The sequence below is a fragment of the Sorex araneus genome, chromosome 8 (assembly GCF_027595985.1).
Source record: "Sorex araneus isolate mSorAra2 chromosome 8, mSorAra2.pri, whole genome shotgun sequence".
Taxonomy (NCBI): domain Eukaryota; kingdom Metazoa; phylum Chordata; class Mammalia; order Eulipotyphla; family Soricidae; genus Sorex; species Sorex araneus.
Window position 1 is genome coordinate 9,591,742 of NC_073309.1, and position 20,486 is coordinate 9,612,227.

Consider the following 20,486-nt stretch of genomic DNA (forward strand, 5'->3'; position numbering starts at 1 on the left):
TTAGACTGGACTTGAAGTTGTAGTTCAATAAATCCAACTGGACTTTCTGGCCTGGCTTAACAGAAAACAGTATTTGTTTTGTTTTGATTTTTAGCCTCATCCGGCAATGCTCAGGGCTTAGTCTCAGCTCTGCACACAGGAAATACTTCTGGTGGTACTTGGCGGAGACCATATGGGATGCTGGGGTTAGAGGCTGGGTTAGTTATGTGCAAGGCAAGCATCCTACCCACTATATGATATATCTCTCTGGCCCCATAAAATAGTATTAACATAGTTATAATCTTGTTCATATTAAGTATATAACTTAAATAGGAATTACATAAGATGAAATAAGGTAACTAAGTTCTCAACCCTCATGATTTGAAGTCACTGGGTAATTTCTAACATTGAAAACATAAAATAGCAGTTTGCATGCATAATTTATAAGTATGGATAACTATGAGAAGTATTGAACAGAAGTTTGGGGCTATCAGAAGGAAAACCTAGAAGAGCTGAAGGTGGTTGTCCTATGGGAAAGAATAAAGGTATTATACAGGAGAGGAGTAAAATGGAGATTCTAGGTTTTCAAGATAAGTTTGGACACCACTTAACTGCTTAGCTTTGTGCATACTACTTTGATGTTAACTTTGCTGGACATGATATGGAAGCACAAAGATTGACAGAATAAATTCAAATATTGAAGACACAGGCAAAATTTAAATAAAAAACCTAACATGCATTTTTAGGTGCCCAGAAAGGAAAATAACTCAAAGCACATGATGACATGTGACTTGTGGAGCAACTGGGAAAATTTTACGCCTTAAGACCTGGAACTTTAACCCTTCTACAGATTCTGGAACTTGCCTCTTTACCAATAATGAAAAATGTTGCTAAAAACTGAGCACCTCCAGGTGTGGCTCCAAGATTGCTTCCCCTCACAAATGTAGTTAAAAAGCTCTGTCTGTCAGTCTCAGGATGAACACAAATAGACTATTTGTCCGAGGCAGAAGATTAAGGAACTTTAAGAGATTAATGCTTTCATATGTGTATGTGGCCAAATCCTCCAATATGTGTATATCAATTCAGAGTCTAGAAACCAACGAGAGGTTTAAGTAATACATTCTGTCTGGCAGTACTGAATCTTTTAGGGCTGTACAAGCAATGATGGAAGTGCATCATAAAGACACATTTTTCACACAAAGCATGTGTAGGACTCCACGAAAAGATAATTATAAAATAGGAATATATTTAATATTGTAAGCGAAGAACATTAGGTTCAGGAAAATCGAGCTATCACACTAAAAATCTAATAAAAATAGAGGAATACAAAAGGCACTTTAATAATATGCTGAAGATTCAAAGAGTTGATGAAAAGAAACTTAATATAAAATTAGTGCATCATAAAAGGACAGGTCAATATATATATAAGAAATGAAACATGAATTTAGAAATAAAACTGAAGCATTTAAATATATACTCAATGGTGAGTGAAACAGTTTAGATGCGGTTGAAGTAAGAATGAGACAATTGGAAAAGAGACCAAATGAATAATATAAAGTATTGTGCAGTGAGGTAAAGTTATGAAGGAAAAATAAAAAGATATCCTAGAAAGATTCTAATGTGTGCCTAAAATTTCAGAAAAATTTCAGAGTGAAGTAGTAGTAATAGCTGAGAAAATGGATTAGAAATTCCAAAATTGAAGTCATACTTGTGCCTTTTAATTGAAGAATTGTAGAGTCCTGAGTATAATAAAGCAAACCAAATTCAAACCTAAATACAGTACGATGAAGTCAGAAAATAAGGAAATAAAAACTTCCAGAAAGAAAAGGATTCCAAAATCGGAATTGGTGGTCAATAAGTAAACAGCAACAACAATAAAACCAACCAAATACCAGACATCAGTCTGACCTCTAACTTTTGTCAAAACAACTATGCCTGGAGATAACAGAACAACCTTCAAAATGCATAGGGAAAATAACTGACAATTTGAAATTTTCTATCCAATTAAGTGATCATTCATTTACCAGTGAGGTAAATAAAAATTGGGAAAAGTTTTTTGCACACTATGCCTCAGACAAAGGGCTGAAAATTCAAAATAGAACTCAAGTTAACAATGAAAATTAAATATCACAAGACGAATGGGTGAAAGACCTAAACAGACATCCACCCATGGAAGATTACAGATGTCCCACCGACAGACGAGAAAATATTCAGAATAACTTATTATTATGAAAGTGCAAATCAAAACCATAATGAGATCTCACATCACCATGGTGAGACTGGTTTATGTCAAAAAGTTAGAAAACAAACATGTGTTGGTGAGGATGTGGACTAAAAGCAACTCTATACTGGTGACCAGAGGGGTAGGGTGTGGGGGAGATTGCTAATGATCACAAGCATTAATTTCTCTCCTTTCTGGGTACACAGTGACGTGAACAATCTCTAGTCCTTTCATCTCCATGCGATGGAGTGGTGGAATTCTGGCTGAAGGAGCAGAGGCAATGGCCACTGTGCGCTGGCAAATGTTTAGCAATGGCTCTCTGTACAACAATATCTGCACACGTTTTTGAGTTTATTATAAACTTGCTGATGAAAAGCACATATTTCAATTAATAATATGACAATGACATTAAAAATATGCAATAATCCGTACTGTAATTTCCACTTAGCCAACTGATTCTACAGAAAGCTTTTGTTGATTTTTACTGAACTCTTATATTAGAACCAACCTATGGTTGCAATTGATGAATGAGTGTAGCTCCAACATGAATATTGGTTGATATTTTCTTTTGCATTATTGAGTAAGCAGAATAATGAAGACATTTGTCAGAATTTACTTGTTTATCAGTAGTAGGGACAACTTCTTTGCTGAATCAGTTAATAGCTATCAAACACTAGAAGGATATTTCCTTAATATTCTATGCTTTTACAATGTAATGACTACAGAAGCAACATGCTTTTTTTTGTTTTTTTTGGCCAATACTTAGCTGTGCTCAGGGCATACTCTAGCTCTACATGCAGGAATCAACTCCAGGTGGCACTCAGGGTTTATTCCTGCTCTATACTCAAGGATTACTCCAGGTTGGCTCAAGAGACCTGATGAGGTGCAGTGGATCAAACCCAGGTTGGCCACGTGTAAGGCAAATGCCTTATCCACTATACTATCACTCTGGTCCTGCAACATGCTTTAATTGTTCTAATTTTTAATACTTCATTTTTTTCTCTAGATGATCAAGAAAACAATAAAGCCTCATTAACAGCGTTTAATTACTGGTTTAATTACTGGTTTCCTTGATGTAAATCTCCCTATTGAGGCTAACTAGGAGGGGACCGCCTGAGCTGTGCTCAGAGGGGCCAGGGGCCACTTCTGGTTATATTCAGTAAATTAGGCTGAAACACTCAATGGGAGGGCCTGATGATGCAGTGCTTCTTGGGACCAGTGTAGCTGGGGCCACCAAGGTGGCAAGTAATGATGCTTGGGAAAGGGCAAGCAGTGCCAGGAATTGAGGCTGGGTCCTTGCACATGTAAGGCATGTACTCCTGACCCCTCACCCAGTAACTAGAGCCCCAGCCCCACACTGTGTCCATGATAGATAAGGATACACAATAGTCACACCGAGTACTTTCCATTTGCAGATACCAGAGATGTAAATAAGCTCAAGCACAGTTAATAGAAAATGTAGTAAGATCAGAAATCTGAATGACTCTTACCTTTCTTTTCATTTAATTTGACTCTATTGTCATTGACATTGTCATTGTCACCTCGTTGCTCATCGATTTGTTTGAGTGGGCACCAGTAATGTCTCTCATTGTGAGACTTATTGTTACTGTTTTTGGCATATCGAATGTGCCACGGGTAGCTTGCCAGGCTCTGCTGTGCAGGCGCGATACTGGGCGGAGGAATCGAACACGGGTCAGCTGAGTTAAAGACGAACACCCTACCGCTGTGCTATGGCTCCAGCCCCTATATTTAACTATATGCCTATACAATCTATCTATCTATCTATCTATCTATCTATCTATCTATCTATCTATCTATCTATCTATCTATCTATCTATCTATCTAATCATGTCTGTATTTAACAGCCAGATTGTAAAATGCCTAGTTAGGTGGCCCTCTCACATAGTTCATCTGAGGCCACGTTGGTACCTCATTTCTAAATTGTTCAGCATAACCCTTAGCATCTTGTCTCTCCACTCACTGGCCAGCTCAGCACAGACCCAGTAAAGGACTCCAAGTTCGTTCTGAGGGCAGCTGAATGTGAATCCCTAAGCCACCATGGAGAGACTTAGAAGGGCCATCCTTTGCTGATAGGAAAGGTAACAATGACACAGGAGAGATAGGAAGCTATCCTCCTGAGAGGCCAGAATATTTTAAACCTATGATAAGTGAAAATGAAAAAAATTACAGTAAAAAAATAAAGAAATGCTGTGCCAGGGAGATTGTTCCAAGGGCCAGAGCATGTGCTTGGCATGTGGGAGCCCTGCACTCAATCTCTGGCACCTTATGGTCCTGCAGCATTTCCAGGTGTGGCCCCCAAATAAACAGGAAGGCAAACAAGCAGAAGAGTGCCATTAATAAATATCTACCTTAAATATTTTTTTTCTTTTTGGATCACACCCGGTGATGCACAGGGGTTACTCCTGGCTCTGCACTCAGGAATTACTCCTGGCAGTGCTCGGGAGACCATATGGGATGTTGGGGAGCAAACCCGGGTTGGCTGTGTGCAAGGCAAATACCCTGTCTGCTGTACTATAGCTCCATCCCGTCTACCTTAAAGTTTGTGTAAGGAAAATGTATGCATTTGTTGTGTCAAGTCTTTAAAATTTGAGGTTCTTATAACATCTGTCATGACTACTAGACTAGTGTACTCTGCTAGAAAATGTTAAAAATAAGACTATATTACTAAAATAACTCTAAAATACATTAAAATAATTCCAAAATATAGTAGCTAATACTACAAATCACAGCACTGTCATGATTCATAGTGAAAGCTAGCCATCTTTCTTAATGGGCCTCACCCGACAGTGCTCAGGGCATGCTCCTGACTCTGTGCTCAGAGATAACTCCTGGCAGTGCTCAGAAGACTCTGTGTGGTACTGGGGATTGAACTCAGGTTGCTATACTTGCTGTACATCCCTCCAACCCCAATGCCGACAATCTTCAACATCATCTCTAAGATTATTGACATTCTCCTTCCCTTATTGGCTTTTATTCATCCACATCCTTGCTCTTTTCCTGTATAAATCCAGGGATTGAAAGTATCTTAAATACAAGACCTCTAATGTCAAACTTCACTTATAGTTTATTAATTTATTGACAAATGGTTGGGTTCAAAGACTATACACAACTATAGATGAAATGTTGCTATTGGGCAGAAGGATTAAAATCATCCTTCTGCTTTAAGATAATGCTGAAAAGTGCCTATTAACTGTGAGACCACTATATATTAAAGTCTACAGAATCCTGTCTGAACCAATTATCCTCTAAAGCTAGAATCTGCAGTTGTTTCTCAAGGAATATTCTGAGATTACTTACACTAAGCACAAGGAATCAGTGGGAAAAGCACTCAAAATATCCTTTTATGGAAATTAAGAAATGTCCAGCAATAAATCAGTGGTCAACCAGACAACAGAAAGTCTTGAGAAACTATTTTATCCTCGTTTAAAGGGTTCTTAAAAAATTTAAACATAAACATCTAACTCCCAAGTTGAAGGAGTTGTCAACATTTTAAATTACGAACATATAACCTAGCACGTAAAAATGTTCCAGAAAAGAGTGGGTAAGAATGCTGTAGGAAACACACTTCTCCAGACCCTGTTTTTCCACTCCACACATTCACCAGATGTCCCCTGGCCATGCTGCACAAGTAGCCACTGTGGTGACTAAGGATTCCTGGAGGCGGTGGCATGGACTCATCATTAGGGAGGTCAGAAAGGGGCACCCTGGGCTTGAATGCTCTTGGAATATTTGAAGAATGGATAGTGTACTAGGGGCTTTCATTGTGTGGAAGTCCCCAAGAACACACTGAAAATTCTGTTCTTTCTGCAGTCAGGGAGGACATCACTGAGGGCTTTTGGTTCTGTCAGAAACACAACACATGAGCAACTTTATGGGCGAACATGCACACAGCAGGGCCGGAATAAGAAGACGGGTGGGAGGGCTGGACCCTAGTAGTGAGAGACAGAAACAGGCTGGAACAGGTCCGGGGGATGGATGGATGAAGGGGAAATGAGGAGGTGGGAAGTCCACTGGGTCTGCTGGCTGAGTGGGCCTGTGTGGGGAGCACGAGGTGAAAGCAGGGTTCCCCCACAGAAGACTCACCCCTGGAGCCTCTGCCAGACACTCAGTGGGGCACCTTTCCTCATTTGCGAAGGGTGAGCAGGAGATAAGCACTCAGTTCTAGAAATGCTGAGTGGAAGATGCCATTGGGCAGATGTATCCTCAACTTACCATTTCATGGGTGAGTCAATTTCCACACACACGTTATGGGCTGTAGTTGTGTAACTCTAATCTTTAAACCCAACCATTCGTCAATAAATTAATAAACTGTAAGTGAAGTTTGACATCAGAGGTATTGTATTTGAGATACTTTTGATCCCTGGATTTATACAGGAAAAGAGCAAAAATATAGATGAATGAAAGACCTCATTGTATGTAGGGTGCTAAGAAAAGGACCTTGGTCTTGGCCAGATCACAGTTCCTGGCTCAGTTCTTCACAAATGTAGTCAAAGCAGCCTTTGGTCTAACTGAGCATTACTAGATGGAACTTAATGAAAGAATGAAAGAAATGCATTTAAATCTGCCAGACAAAAAAAATTTTTTTTAGCAATTGTAATACTCCATGCTACTGTGAAACTTGAGGAAATAGATACACTCATGTATGACAGTTGCAAATAAACTGGCATAGCCTACTGGCAAGTCATTTGGAAATATATATCAAGAGCCTTCAAAAGGATTATGCCCTTTAAACCAATAATTTCTCAGGCTATTCCAAAGGATGTACACTTAATTTAAAACAAACTTTCTGTACAGTGATATTTATCACCATAGTCTTCGTGGTAGCAGCTCAAGCAATGGCTTAGATGCCAAGTTGTGGTGGACCAAGCAAGTAAATGATGACCAGTCTGTGAGATGGAATACTAAACAGCCATTACAAATGCTGCCTGGGAGAAGTCTCTTCCTTATGTCGGACTGGTAAATGGAAAAACAATATATTCAGTATCATCATATGTGCAGACGAGAAATCAAAAGCTCATGCCAAGGAAAAGAAAAATGTCCAGAAGAAAGCACAATGACTGAAATGCAAGCATGAACGTTTGTAAGTCTGTAACTTTATCTCACAGTGATTCACTAATAAAAAATTAAAAAAAAAAACAGAAGGAAGCACAATTTTAATTGTTGTCTGTTTTTAGGCACCAGAATGTTGTTTTCTCCTCACTTGACCCATTCTTTTACATTTCTTAAATTTCTTACCACCGACTTTAGAAATTTAGAAGTTTCTTAAATTTCTAACCAAACGACTCTTTGGTTAGAAAACTAAGCTCTGACTAGGAAATACAGAAAGATGGTGAGAACATAGTGAAGGCTGTTTCTGACCGAAAAGGCATCAGAGAAGCATTTGGGCATCTTCCTTCAGACCTGGGTTCTCATGGCTGGGAACAAAACAGCCAGCAGCTATGAGGACACCCTTGCCTGTCCCCCCAGCCAGTGTCTGCGCTAGGAAAGGTAAGATCACCTCAGGGACAGAGGCCTCTGGGCACTTGCACTCAGGGCTACTTGATTATTTCCTAGAACTGGCAGTTTCTTGGGGCTCCTGTATTATTTCCCTTTCCTGCAGCCAGCCCCTCTTCAGACTCTGCGGACCCTGAGCCGTGCGTGAGGGGAGGGGAGCAGGAAGCAAGCAACTGCTCGGAGGCGCACCAGAAGCCCAGAGCGTCTGAAAGGTTAAGCAAAGACTGAGGCATGAAGAGTGAAAATTCTCAATTCAACAATCGCGCCCCCCTTGCCACCCCCTCTACACCCTTCCTCCCCTCCCCCTCTTCCCCCCCAACTCTTCCTAAAATGGAAAGAAAGGGTGCGGGGATGACATTAGGCACTTTAAAATATGCAAAATTAGGAGCTGGTGCAGACCTCATTAACACCCGCCTCCAACATCATTAAGATGTTTCCACGAAAATTAATTGAGAGACTCATTAAAAATAAATTAAGAAAAATGTGTTGCAGAGCGCCTGCACTCAGCTCATAAATCACAGCTCAGAGCTCCGGCCCGCTGCTCCGGCAATTAACTCCAACCTATTTGTTTTATCCTGACTGTGAAAATTAGAAAGCAGACGTGGAGATTAGATTAGGGACGTCTGTCAAGCGGAACTTGAAGTGAATATTTTAGGATACAAAATGGAAACCAGGAAAACAAAGAAAGCAGAGATTTCATTCTGCAAAGCTTGTCTTTGAAAAGTGACAGGCAGATGAAGGGGGGTGTGGAGGGAGAGAGTGGGGAAGGAATCCGGACACAGGAATCAGGGCGGGTGGGGGAGGGAGAATAGAGGTTTGAAGTCTTCCGGATAGCACAATGCATTTGCATTATAAATATAAACAGCCCCGCCTTTCAGTAAAGATGGCACTGAAATGTAAAGTAGATGCTCCTGATGATACTTGTATGAATCATATTTTAATGTTTAGACATACAGTCATTTAGCCTAATCACTCAAACACGGTTCCTGGTCTCCTGCAGTATGTTATGTATCAGGGACGACTCCTTGATCGCTCCTCCATAGGTTGTGAAATATGTCAGTTCCTCACGTGTTTCTCACTCAACAACATTACCCACGAGTGCTGGACTGAGTAGCAGGCTCTTGACTGGGCTCATTCACGTGTGCGATCTCCTTTAACTTTCTGTTCCTTTCAAGAGCACCATTTTACTAGATATGAAAACTGAGGCTCAAAGAAAGTGACAGGCATGGAGGTTGCTCGGCAGGTTCGAGGAATACTTGGAATAGCAATGCCCAGGTTTCAGGATGTGACCAGGGCAGCCCCCGGGACACATTCACTCAAAAGTCTATCTGTGGGCCCAAGAGTTAGTACAGGGGTGAAGGAACTTTGCCTTCTACTTGGCTGGCCCTGCTTCCACCCCCAACAGAGAATAAGGTCCTCTGAGCACTTCCAGGGGTCATTCCTGACCACAGGGCCAGAATAACCCCTAGGTACAGTTGGATGTGGCCTTCCACAACCACTCCCCACCCCCTAAGTCCATACCCTTATTTGTTCTTCTCCCTCTCCACTATTTTCTTCCACAAATATTTACTGCATGCCTACTGAATGCCAAGCATGGCTGCAGGTCTGGGAATACGGTGGAAGTTTGTTGAGTTTGGACAGAAAGGTCTGGGTCAATCATCACACAGCCAAGGGCTGCTGTAAAGCACATGCCCGGATACCGTGCGAAGGAAGCAGAGACTCTGGCTCTCAGCTGGCTCCCCTACCAAAGGCCCATAGTCCCTGCCGGAGCAGTGCGGGCAAGGCCACCACTTTCCAACTCACTTGCCTTGAAACCTGGGCTAAGTGATTTAACCTCTGAGTTTCCACATCTGTAGAATGGGGAGAATGCCAGTACTTACCTCAAAGGTTCATTTTGAGGGAGAAATCAGAAAATCCATTAGCAGCCCTGAGCAAAGTGGCTGGCTCAGAGTAAGCACTGAGTAAATGTCAGCTGTTATTATTTAGAGGTGACATTTAAGTTGGTTCTTAAAGGAACAGCGGGAATTTAATCAGAACTCCATTTCTGGGGACAGCTGCAGCCTTATGGGTGGTCTTTAAAATTATTTGGATCTTTCCAACAAAAGAGGGAGTGAATAATCTGGACTGGATAATGAGGGCCGCCTTGCCCGTTGGGACGCGCAGTCTGGCTGCCCGCAGGCCTGGCGAGAGTGGACTAAGAATGAACGAGGTGGAATGTACAGGGACGAGCACAGTGGCAGTTTCGTTTCAGACACAAGGGAGAAAGATTAAGGTTGAGGAGGTGTTTCGACATCACAGTTTTCCTACAGCTCCTTCAGACGCTGTGTGGGAGAGAGCTATGGGTCAGGAGAGAGGGAAGCAGCATCCAGAGCCACTGGGAATTCAGTGAGCGTGTAGTGGATTATGGTCTCTTCTGCTTTAGCCAAGAAGGTCTGTGTGCAATCCTGGACTCGAGGTTTGTCAGTTCACCCCAGTTTTGTAAGGTTATAGTAACCCGAGAAGATGCCAATATGCAAATTGAGACTCAGCTGGATATTCTGATATGGCCCAACAGTTGTTTACAACAGGTAACAGGTATTCCTTATCTTAGCCAGGGAGTTAGTATTTTGACTATTGTATTATGCCACCAGGAATTAGTATGTTGACTATCACTCTTGTCCACAAACAAGACTGAATCGAGGCCAAGTTAGAAATACATGAAATTTGAGAATAAAATATTTCCTTCTTAGTAGGAAAACTATAAGCGAACATGTAGAAATGTTCTTGTCATTTGCTTTTTTTTTTTTTTTTTTTTTTAGGTTTTGGGCCATACCCAGTGGTGTTGGGGCTTACTCCTGGCTCTGTGCTCAGGAATCACTCCTGGCGGGGCTCTGGGATTGAATTGGGATCAGCAGTGTGCAAGCCAGGGTTCTAAGCCTTGCATGATATCTCAGAAATAAAGGTTTGTATCTCTTCTTTAACATTTAGAAATCTTCCGAAATCTTAAGAAGGCAACATCTTACCAAACAAAATGGACTTGACACTCTTTCCAGATGCTTTGATAGTGGAAGGGAGGGAAGAGCAGAGGCTGACGGGAGCAGACAGTCTCCAACACTGCCCACGAAGAGCTAATCCATCTCAGGAATTTGCCCAGGGCAGGTCTGCTGATACTTGAGAAATGTCATCTTCAGCTCCATTCTCCCGGACCCAGGCTCTCAACAGACACTGTATTCTGTGATCTCGATATTCCTCCCCGCCTGTTTCCTGTGTCCACCTTCTTCACTCAAAATTCAGCTCACTCTGAGTTCTTGCAAAAGCTTTCTACTGAATTTTCTCCCCTCCAATACTCCAATGGTAGACTGATTGTTTAGAGCTTCGACCTCATCATGTTACTCTTCTGTCCCAAGCTCTGGCCAGCTGAAGAATATAGTTCAAACTTCTCAATGTTGCTGTCAAACCTTGGCCACAGTATCTTTTTCAGCATATCCCTTACAAAGTTCTAATACATTTGATGTTTGCCCAACCAGACTACTCACCATTGCTTAAGCATCCCCTATACATTTCCTCTCCTTCCACACTTCTGCCTCAGTTTATCTTTGCCTAACAAAATTTAACCTCTTCGTCAAAGTCCAAACTATACTCATTTCCATAAAGCTTTATGAAATTGCCTCCTATGGCCTCAGAGAGAAGTAATTTATTTTGAATTAGCACAGTGTCTGCCAAAAGTGACCAAATGTGACCAAATGATATTTCTTATGGCAATGATCACAGTGTTTTTTATACCTAAGATGTGGTAATATGTGCATTGGAAGTCCCCTCACCAGATTCCAAGCTACCTACAGACGTGAGCTGAGTCCCGTTTATGGCTCACACACAACTTGTACTTTGCCCAAAGGGAACAGCGCCTTTAAATTTTGTTTTACTTTACTTATAGGAAAACTGAAGGACTTCAATACAGTCTTACACTTGGTCTAGGTGGCTTACATAAATAAACATAGTGTTCTATTCTTGACTATGGAGAAGAGGCTGTCTATTGATTTGGTTGTAATGTGGTGGTGGAGCTGAGACCATCTCTCAGATTTCTGGTCCAGTGCTCTTGATTCTTTGTACTCAATCCATATTCCTCAAAGAATTATGTGTTTCACAACAGCTACTTCTTAAACTAGAAGATAATCCGCTGGCAAAGCTGAGTCTGAGCAGGACAAGTTCTGCACCTTCCCCGCACCTCAAACCATTCGCAGATGGTAAAAATGAGTGCCAATCGCACCGGGGATGCCTTCTGTTCACACTCTGCCTGAGCTTGGTTTGGGTCACTTTTGTCTCAGAATAGCAGAGAATTTACTACAAAATCACAGAAGCGCGTACTTAGACCTTTATAAATGAATAGTTACATTTCAAGAAATAGGGCTGGGTGGCAGATGAACAAATTGCTACATTTCATTTTTGTAACTGAAGGTCATCTGTGCATGCAAACACGGTTCAACATGTAGGTAGGTAGGTGTGTAGGCATGAGGGCATGTGTGTGTGTGCACACACACACACAGAATACCAGAATAGCAATCTTCAGTGGCAAAAAAAAAAAAAGCTGGGTAAGCTACTAATAATGATTCTCTGAGATGCTCTGTACATTTTCTTGCTGTCAGTGTCGTATTTTCACCGACGACGGTCATTCCCAGCAGGAGGCTCCACCCTCCACTATAGAATCTGTCCTCTGTCAAATACATATTTTTATGCTTTATTATCCAATTGGGTTGGTCCAGGCTTTATGAGCAGTGTCTGAGTCTTCCACTGGGAATTCTTTGGTTACTAGATTATTCTGGGCTGAGGTTATCTTTCTGATACTAAGTAGGTATTTTTCTAGTGCTTTCTGCAACAATAATTAGGGCCATTAGCATGGCCAGTGACTTTGGACTGATTAAACTCATATGCAGGTAGAAAAGATTGATCTGCCTTGGTTCTGCCACGGTCCAAATGATGCCATGGTTTCCACTGCTTAGCCAAGCATTTCTGGGGTTAATTTTCATTGAAATGACCCTGACACTAATGACAAGTGACTATTTCTGCCCCCACTTGCAATTTTATAATAATGTCCTTTTGTCTGCTTCTCAGTGAAGGGTACGGAGACATTGCCCAAAGCCTCCATTTGTCCCCATTACATTAGACTCTTACTTTAAATTTCAGAGTATTTTTTTTAAAGAACCTCACATTCTTTTTTAAATACTAAATCATTGAAGACATGAACTGTATTTTTCAAATACCGATATCGTGAGAAGTTGAAATGATAAAACAAGCAAACAATATCACATCTGAACTGACAATATTCTAGGAATTCACCAAGAAGCATTTGGGTTAGAATCTCGTTATAATATATTGGGAGTGATCTTTCATCTGTTCCTTAACTCCTTGATCTACATCAGCAAAAATAAGGACAATAATGTTCACCTCAAAAGGTTTTAGTGAAAATGAGAAAAAAATTTTGTGAAAGCACTGAGTGGTGCTCAGATGTTGAATGCATCTGAGCATATTATCATATTACTAGATAGCCATGACCTAATCAAAGGACCCACCCCAAATGCCCATGAAAATGTAACTAAAGCAAGAATTTAATCTATTTTTTATGCCCCCTGCCTAGTTTCATTTATACTTAAAAAAAGCCTATAAAATTTAATGTTTTTAGGAATTATAAAGACTATTTAGCTTATCTCCCTCATTTCCTAGGCAAAGAAAGTGAGATCCGGAGAATTTAACTTAAGGTTATATGACCAATAATTAGCACAGTCTGATTTCCCATATATCCTGCAAGCATGATAGTTTGCAGCATTGTTCTCTAAGATGTTCTAAAGAACTGACGCATTTTCTTGAGCCTTGCATGAGAAGGACAACAGCAATTCATCCTGAATAAGATTTTTTTAAAAATTTATATCATTCTAAACGTCATATGATAAATATATCTCTTGTATCTATTATGTTGTGAATTAGTAAAGGAACAAATGCTCATTAGATAATTTAGAAAAAAATTTGAAAAAATGTAGGAAAAAAAATTAAATAACTCAGTGATTTCTACATCTACATATATATTTTTCTTTCTTCTGTGTCAATTAGTGTCTCTATTTCTGTTTGTAATTATAGTTAAAGAGACACATTTTTGAACCACAAAAATATTCTGGTGTCTATTTGGTCAACACAGAGATAGTTGCACTGGGAGTGGCCAGCAGAGAGACTGGAAGGGGTGTGTGTGTTGATATTCAGATGGCTGAAGAGGCACAATGCTAAACTATGTCAAGGACATCACTTTCCATTCATGGGATTCCTCTCCATCTATTTTCCTATTTGTAAATGGGTTTAATGATTTCTCTTAAGGGATCATGTGACAATTAAATGGAATCAAATGGGTGGATGGTACAGAGAAAGTCCAAATACATTTATTCTTAGTAACTCTTAATGAGGAGAGCTGGATAAAGGAGAGGTGGATGATAGGAACCCTAGGAGGTAGTTCTTTCCAACTTTAGGAAATATTTCAACTGATTTCTCTGATCAGCTTTGCTTCTCATAGAATATGTGTGACCTATTATATTATAAGCAGATTATTCTATTCAATCATATGGAAAATAAGATAGCCATGACTATAAGAATCTTTAAATATAAGGGGAAGTTGAATATACTGAAACAGCCATAGGGCCAATTAAAATATTACATATCTTTTATCCTCTTATCCAGTTCTATCTGTTTAATCAGTTATATATCTGAGTTATATATCTGTGACCTCAAAAATCCATATCTGTAGCCTTAACTTTTCTTCTGAGCTCCACCAGGCCTATATCCAGTTGCCTGTTGTTCTACTGGTAAACTCAGTGTGCTGAAAGCTGAATCCATCACCTTCTTGCCCCACATTTCTCCAAGCTGTTCTTCCTATCTTTCTAGCAAATGACTGCCCACCTGTTCTCCCCATCAAAACATCAAACTCTTCAACTTTTCTTTATTTTTACCTCCACATCTCACCAGCCACCAAAGCCTGCTGTTCTAAGGTCTACATATCTCCAGCTCATTCTTTTACTCCAGTACACGGTCATTATTCTGTGCCGGCTTCTCCTTATTTCCTGCCTGGATTACTGTAGTAACTTCCTCACTGGTCTCCCTGATTCTGGTTCTTTCTCTCTCCCTTCCATCACTCATATCCCCGACATGAGCATATAATCAATCTGGATGAAAAGGAGCTGTAAACGGCAATAGATATCAATGTCTTCAAATCATGTTCTTTAAAAAATATGATGTCATAGGTTAAGGCATAATCACTTAAACATAGTTCTCTTGGAGACAGGTTGACTGCTCAGCACCAGAATCAAATGAAATATAAGAACATATCAGCTCACTTGAAATAATACTCATGGGAAACCGACATTTATTGGATTTTGCGGAGATGATGTGGAGGTTAGGAATGCTGGAAGGGTAGGGTGGATGAAGATGAACTCCTCTCGAATTGTTAGGGACACGTGGTGTCTGTGAATGGGCCAGGGAAAAGTTCAATTACTGAAGCTTATTATAGACTGATGATTCTAGGAGCTGAAGTCACAACCTATAGTAATACAATTTCTACCACCACCTCCCACCCCAAATGATAAAATGGCAATAAGGGGTCTTCATCAGCTTCATGACCACAACAAACTTCCCAGTACTAGAACTCTTAAGTGAGGCCATTAACAGTGCTTCAAACTTGCAACATACCCATTGCCTGCATATAAGAGGGGGAAACAGTCTTACTAGGCATGTTTAGAGAGAGTGGCAGGAAATATAAAATGGAACTAAGTCTCATTTGGTGTAAAGAAAAAAAAATACTAGCAAGCAACTAGAAATGAGACCGTGTCTTTTAAGTGATGTTTCCCAAACTACCTGTTATAAAAAGTAATGTAGTTTTATCATGCTAACCATTGCTCATGGGGCATCTGGGCCACTCCCAGTGACACTCAGCCAGTCAGGCCAGATGGTTCAATGCTCAGACCCAGTGGTATTCAGGGGCCTTATAGTGCAGGGGATTGAACCTAGGTATGTAACCCTGTACACGAAAGGCATGTAACCCTGACCACTGAGCTTTCTCTCTGGCCCTGTACTAACCTTTTTATAAAACACAATAAAATTAATTTTTGCTCAGGGAATCTAGGGCCACTCCAGGTGATACTTGGTTCAACCAGGCTGGTGGCTCAGGGCGAGAATCTGAGGAGACTGTGCCGCTTGGTTTCTGTGGTGTCAGGGACCACTCAGGCTACCCTGGGAGGCTCACGAGACTCTACAGATACATGTGGTGAAGCTTAGGAGACCAGAAACTGAGCCAGGGTAAAGGACGGCCCTAACTGATACACTAATTCCCTGGCCTGGAGGCTTTTTTTTTTAAATGACTAGACTGTCCAGATTTAAATTACCATCAGGCCCCTATAAAATTTTATAAACACTTTCTTAATTTTTATATTTTCCTATTATAAATCGGTAACAGGCACTTCACAGAGAGCCCAGTCCCTGGACCACCCTCTGACTAGGATTTATCTGATTAGGATTTATCTAATAAACAACAACTGTCTCACAAAAATATTCTCTTATGAAAGACACTAACACTTGCTTAATGCTCATGTCTCTCTCTTTTCAAAGACTGAAGCACTTGGCTGTTTGGTTTTGGAACACATCCATTTCTGGTTAGGTCCACCACAATGAGGAAACCCCCGAGAAATCAGTGAGCACCAAGGCAGCCTCCAGAAACACAAAGGCTGGGTGGATTTAAACCTCTAGTCAGAGAAGATATAAGCTTTGACTATAGTGTTGACTGTAGTGCTTAGTAATAGATTTTTTTTTTTTGGTCAACCAACCATTAAGAACGCCCCTCCATGACACCTAGATCTAATCAATTATCTTGTCTGATTTGATAGACTGATGGCCATAGTGATAGAAACACTCGGGATAGGGCAGGTTCCTTTAACCTGTATTGGATAATAAATATCCATCAAGCATGAACTCCTCAGCTTCTTGCCATCCTTATTCTAAATACCGAGGCAGCTCCCTTACTCTCTGAGAAGACGTGCACTGTCTGTGCTTTGAAAAAGCAGAAGGAAGATCTCAGTTTCTTATGTTATAGATAAAAAAAAACTCTTGTTATAGATAAAGGGGCTCAAAATGATGATGCAGAATCAATGAAAAGGATGTGTTGGGGAACAGAATCCAGAAAGCTGGAGCCCCCCAACGTGAGTCCTGGGTGAATTTCCTAGAAGAATTTGCCTTAAAGGAAGTGCTTCACATTTGCTTATGTTTATTTTCAACAAAACCCACTTTATATTTATGCTCAGCCAAACCCATGTTAATCTCTAACCCCCCAAAAGGTTGCCGGCCATTAGCCTGTAACCCATTCTTCAGCCCGTCAGCCAGGGGTATGTCTATCGAATGCACCAGGGGACCAAGTCCCCGAGGGTCAGTGACACAGATAGACAGAGGTTTTTCACTCCTTACCTTTAAAGTCTTGTTCATGGGAAAGCTGTTATACTGTGGCTTGAGTCTCCTGTGAAAATAAGCTAATGAGACTCTAAGGTACCCCAGTCCTCAGGGTCCATTGTGAATTGATGACTGGTGGTAGTTCACTTTGGAACTGGGAGGGAGGGAGGGAGGGAGGGAGAGAGAGAGAGAGAGAGAGAGAGAGAGAGAGAGAGAGAGAGAGAGAGAGAGAGAGAGAGAATATGTATTAAGTCAGATCTCAACTTGAAATACACATCTCAACTCCAACTCTGACATAAAGGTTTGGAGGACAGAAGATCTGAGGGAGATGGCCTTCAAGTGGGCAAAAATCAGAAGGTCTGAGGATATAGGAGTTCAAGGTAGCAAGCATGCAGAGAACTTGCAAGCATTGGGGGTGCAAATCTTTTTTTTCCTTCTCTTGAGGGTCTTGTGTCAGAAGCAAACAGAGATGCAAGTAATGACAAAATGGTGGGAGAAATGCAGAAATAGAGACTTATATCAGGGAAAGATATTTGTACATCACAGAGTGATGAGCTCTACTAGGGAGAATCATTGGGAAGAAACATGAAAGCTTGTGACTATCTCATAGTAATTCAATAAAATAAAAAAAAAAGAAAATAGGAAAGTTTACAAAGCTATTTCTAATAATGGTAAAGTGACTTCCCCACATTTAAACAATCATCTTTGCAAGTTCCTAAAGGAAAACCTAATGTCTAATTCCCTTTAAGTAAAAAATACACTATTACCCCCACTTCTAAGGATTTAAGTTAAATCTTCATTTGGACACTGTTCACCCAGAACTATGCATACACACTTATCACACCCCATCTTGGAACCTAAACCACCTAGTCAAACTTTTTATTTTTCAGGTAGAAAAAATAATCTGAGTACATGGAAGGGACCAGAAAAAGCCAAACAATAACGGGTGAAAAGATTTAGACCTTCTTAATTACAGAGGATTATTCAGCTCTTTATTTAAAAAAAATCTTAATAATTTTTATCCCTTTAATTTATTTTAGGATTTTTCACTGCCAGAGTGCTGCAATACAACTGATTTTTGCATATTGATTTGGTGTTCCACAATACTGCTGTAATTGTTTGGTTTTGTTTTTATTTTTGGGCCACACTTGGAGGTGTTCAGGAATCACTTCTGGTGATGCTCAGGGGACGATATGGGGTTTCTGGGGGTAGAACCTGGGTTGGCAGCATGCCTTACCCACTATGCTATCTCTCTGATCCCCATACTTATTAATTAATTGTTAATATTTGTGAATTTCTTAGAATTTCTTAAAACTTTCCATATATAAGACCATAGCTTCTAAAAATAGAAAAAAATTAAATAAGTTTAAATAAAATAAAAATAAAAAATACTTTCTTTTTTCCCTTTACAACCTAGATGCTTTCATTTTTTTTACTTTTTCTTCTCTCAGGTTAAAACCTTGCAGTACAGTGTTGACTGGAGGGGAGAGAGTGAGCATCTTCTCTCGGTCCAGACACTAAGATTCAAATCCCCCATTACTAAGTATGACATAAGCTTTAGGATTTCTGCACGTGCTTTTTATTTCAGACTGAGAAAATGATCTTTTAGTCCTTATAGCTAAGGATTTTTAAAAAAGAAACCATAAACTGATGTTGGATTTGATAAAATGCTTTATAATACTTATAGCTTTGGATTTTAAAATTACATCATTTAAGTCTGCTTTTCCAGGAAGGCAGATTATGCTCTTAATTAGTTTATGGATGAATTCAGGTGAAGAGTTAAAGACACAGAATGCTATTGTTGTGCCTTAGCTTCTGTTGGCTCCAGTTAACAAGGTAAGTTAACAGGTAAGAGAGCTCCACAAAGAACTTGATAGATTGTAATGGAAGTGAAAAATTCAAGCATTTTAAAGTTTCAACCAGCAAAAGATAAAACTGAAAGATGTTTGAACAAAAATACAGATTTAAAAAACATTTCAAAAAGGAACCAACCTCATATCCAAGACTTAATCCAGATCAAAGCTATCATTCAGGGTGCTGAAATCACTGGACTCCTCTGATGCTTTCAGCTGGACAAACTGACAGAGGGAGAGAAATCATGATTGAATTATACCATGGCTGAGCTTCTGCTGGAATTTATATGCAATTTCCACCCACACATCGTTGGGAAAATCTTGTGACCTAGTCTCACATCAAAGATAGTTAACCATATGGATGAGTGCTAAAAATCAAACAATAAATGAGTGGTATGTATAATCATTTCCTAGGAGAGGGCAGCAAGTAATGGAGAGGAGTGATAGTATCGTCATCATCCGAGCCTTTCAGTGACAAATATTTTGTTTCTCCCTTTTAAAGGGAAAATATATTTAACCCTTCTCTAAATAAGGCATCTTGGAGTCCTACCCGATATGACTACCAATTTAAGGAACAGAATCTCCTTTGGCTCTGCTTGATCCCCAAAGCACTGTGACCAGCACAGGAACGTGGCAGGAGAGGGTCAGAGCAGCGGTAGGGAATACTCCCATTTTAAAAAGGAACAAAGGGAAATCACACAGCAGTCACTGGTGAATAGCACTTCTGAAACCTCTGTGGAAAGACAGGGTAAAGGTGTCCTAGAAGAGACCACTTCCGCTCCCTGGCCGAGCTTGCCAATTCATTGTTTTCTACCATGGCACTGGGTGGTCCCTTCCTCCCCTCCCTCCCTCATTATTTCCCTTGGTTATGTAGGAAAAGAACATTGAAAGGTCTGCTCTCCACTGACGTTTTGCCAGCTTTATACAGAAGACGAGGGGCTTCAAGGTCATTTTTATATCAAACAGTCATATTAAAATAAAACAACCAGGGTGGGGACTCTTTGGGAAGGGATGCAATGTTAATTCTCAACCTTCCAGTCCTTGGCCATGGGCTGTCTTTCTTTGGAATTGACTTTGTTTCTATGGCTCTTAGTCCATATGTGAACAATCAATTGCTCAAATGTCTTTCTTTTTTTTTTTAGGGGGGGTCACACCTGGCGATGCACAGGGGTTACTCCTTGCTCCGCACTCAGGAATTACCCCTGGCGGTGCTCAGGGGACCATATGGGATGCTGGGAATTGAACCTGGGTCGGCCGCATGCAAGGCAAACGCCCTACCCGCTGTGCTATCACTCCAGCCCTGATTCTTGGTATTTGGAACTCTAGTTCTAAAGAAGAAGCGGTTTATTAGTTAATCCATGGACAACACCTGGCACCATGCTGGTCACTGACATAGCTGCTATGTTTGGAATATAGTCAGAAATGTGGGTCTTACTGTATAAATTAAGATTTTTTTCAGAATATGGGACAAT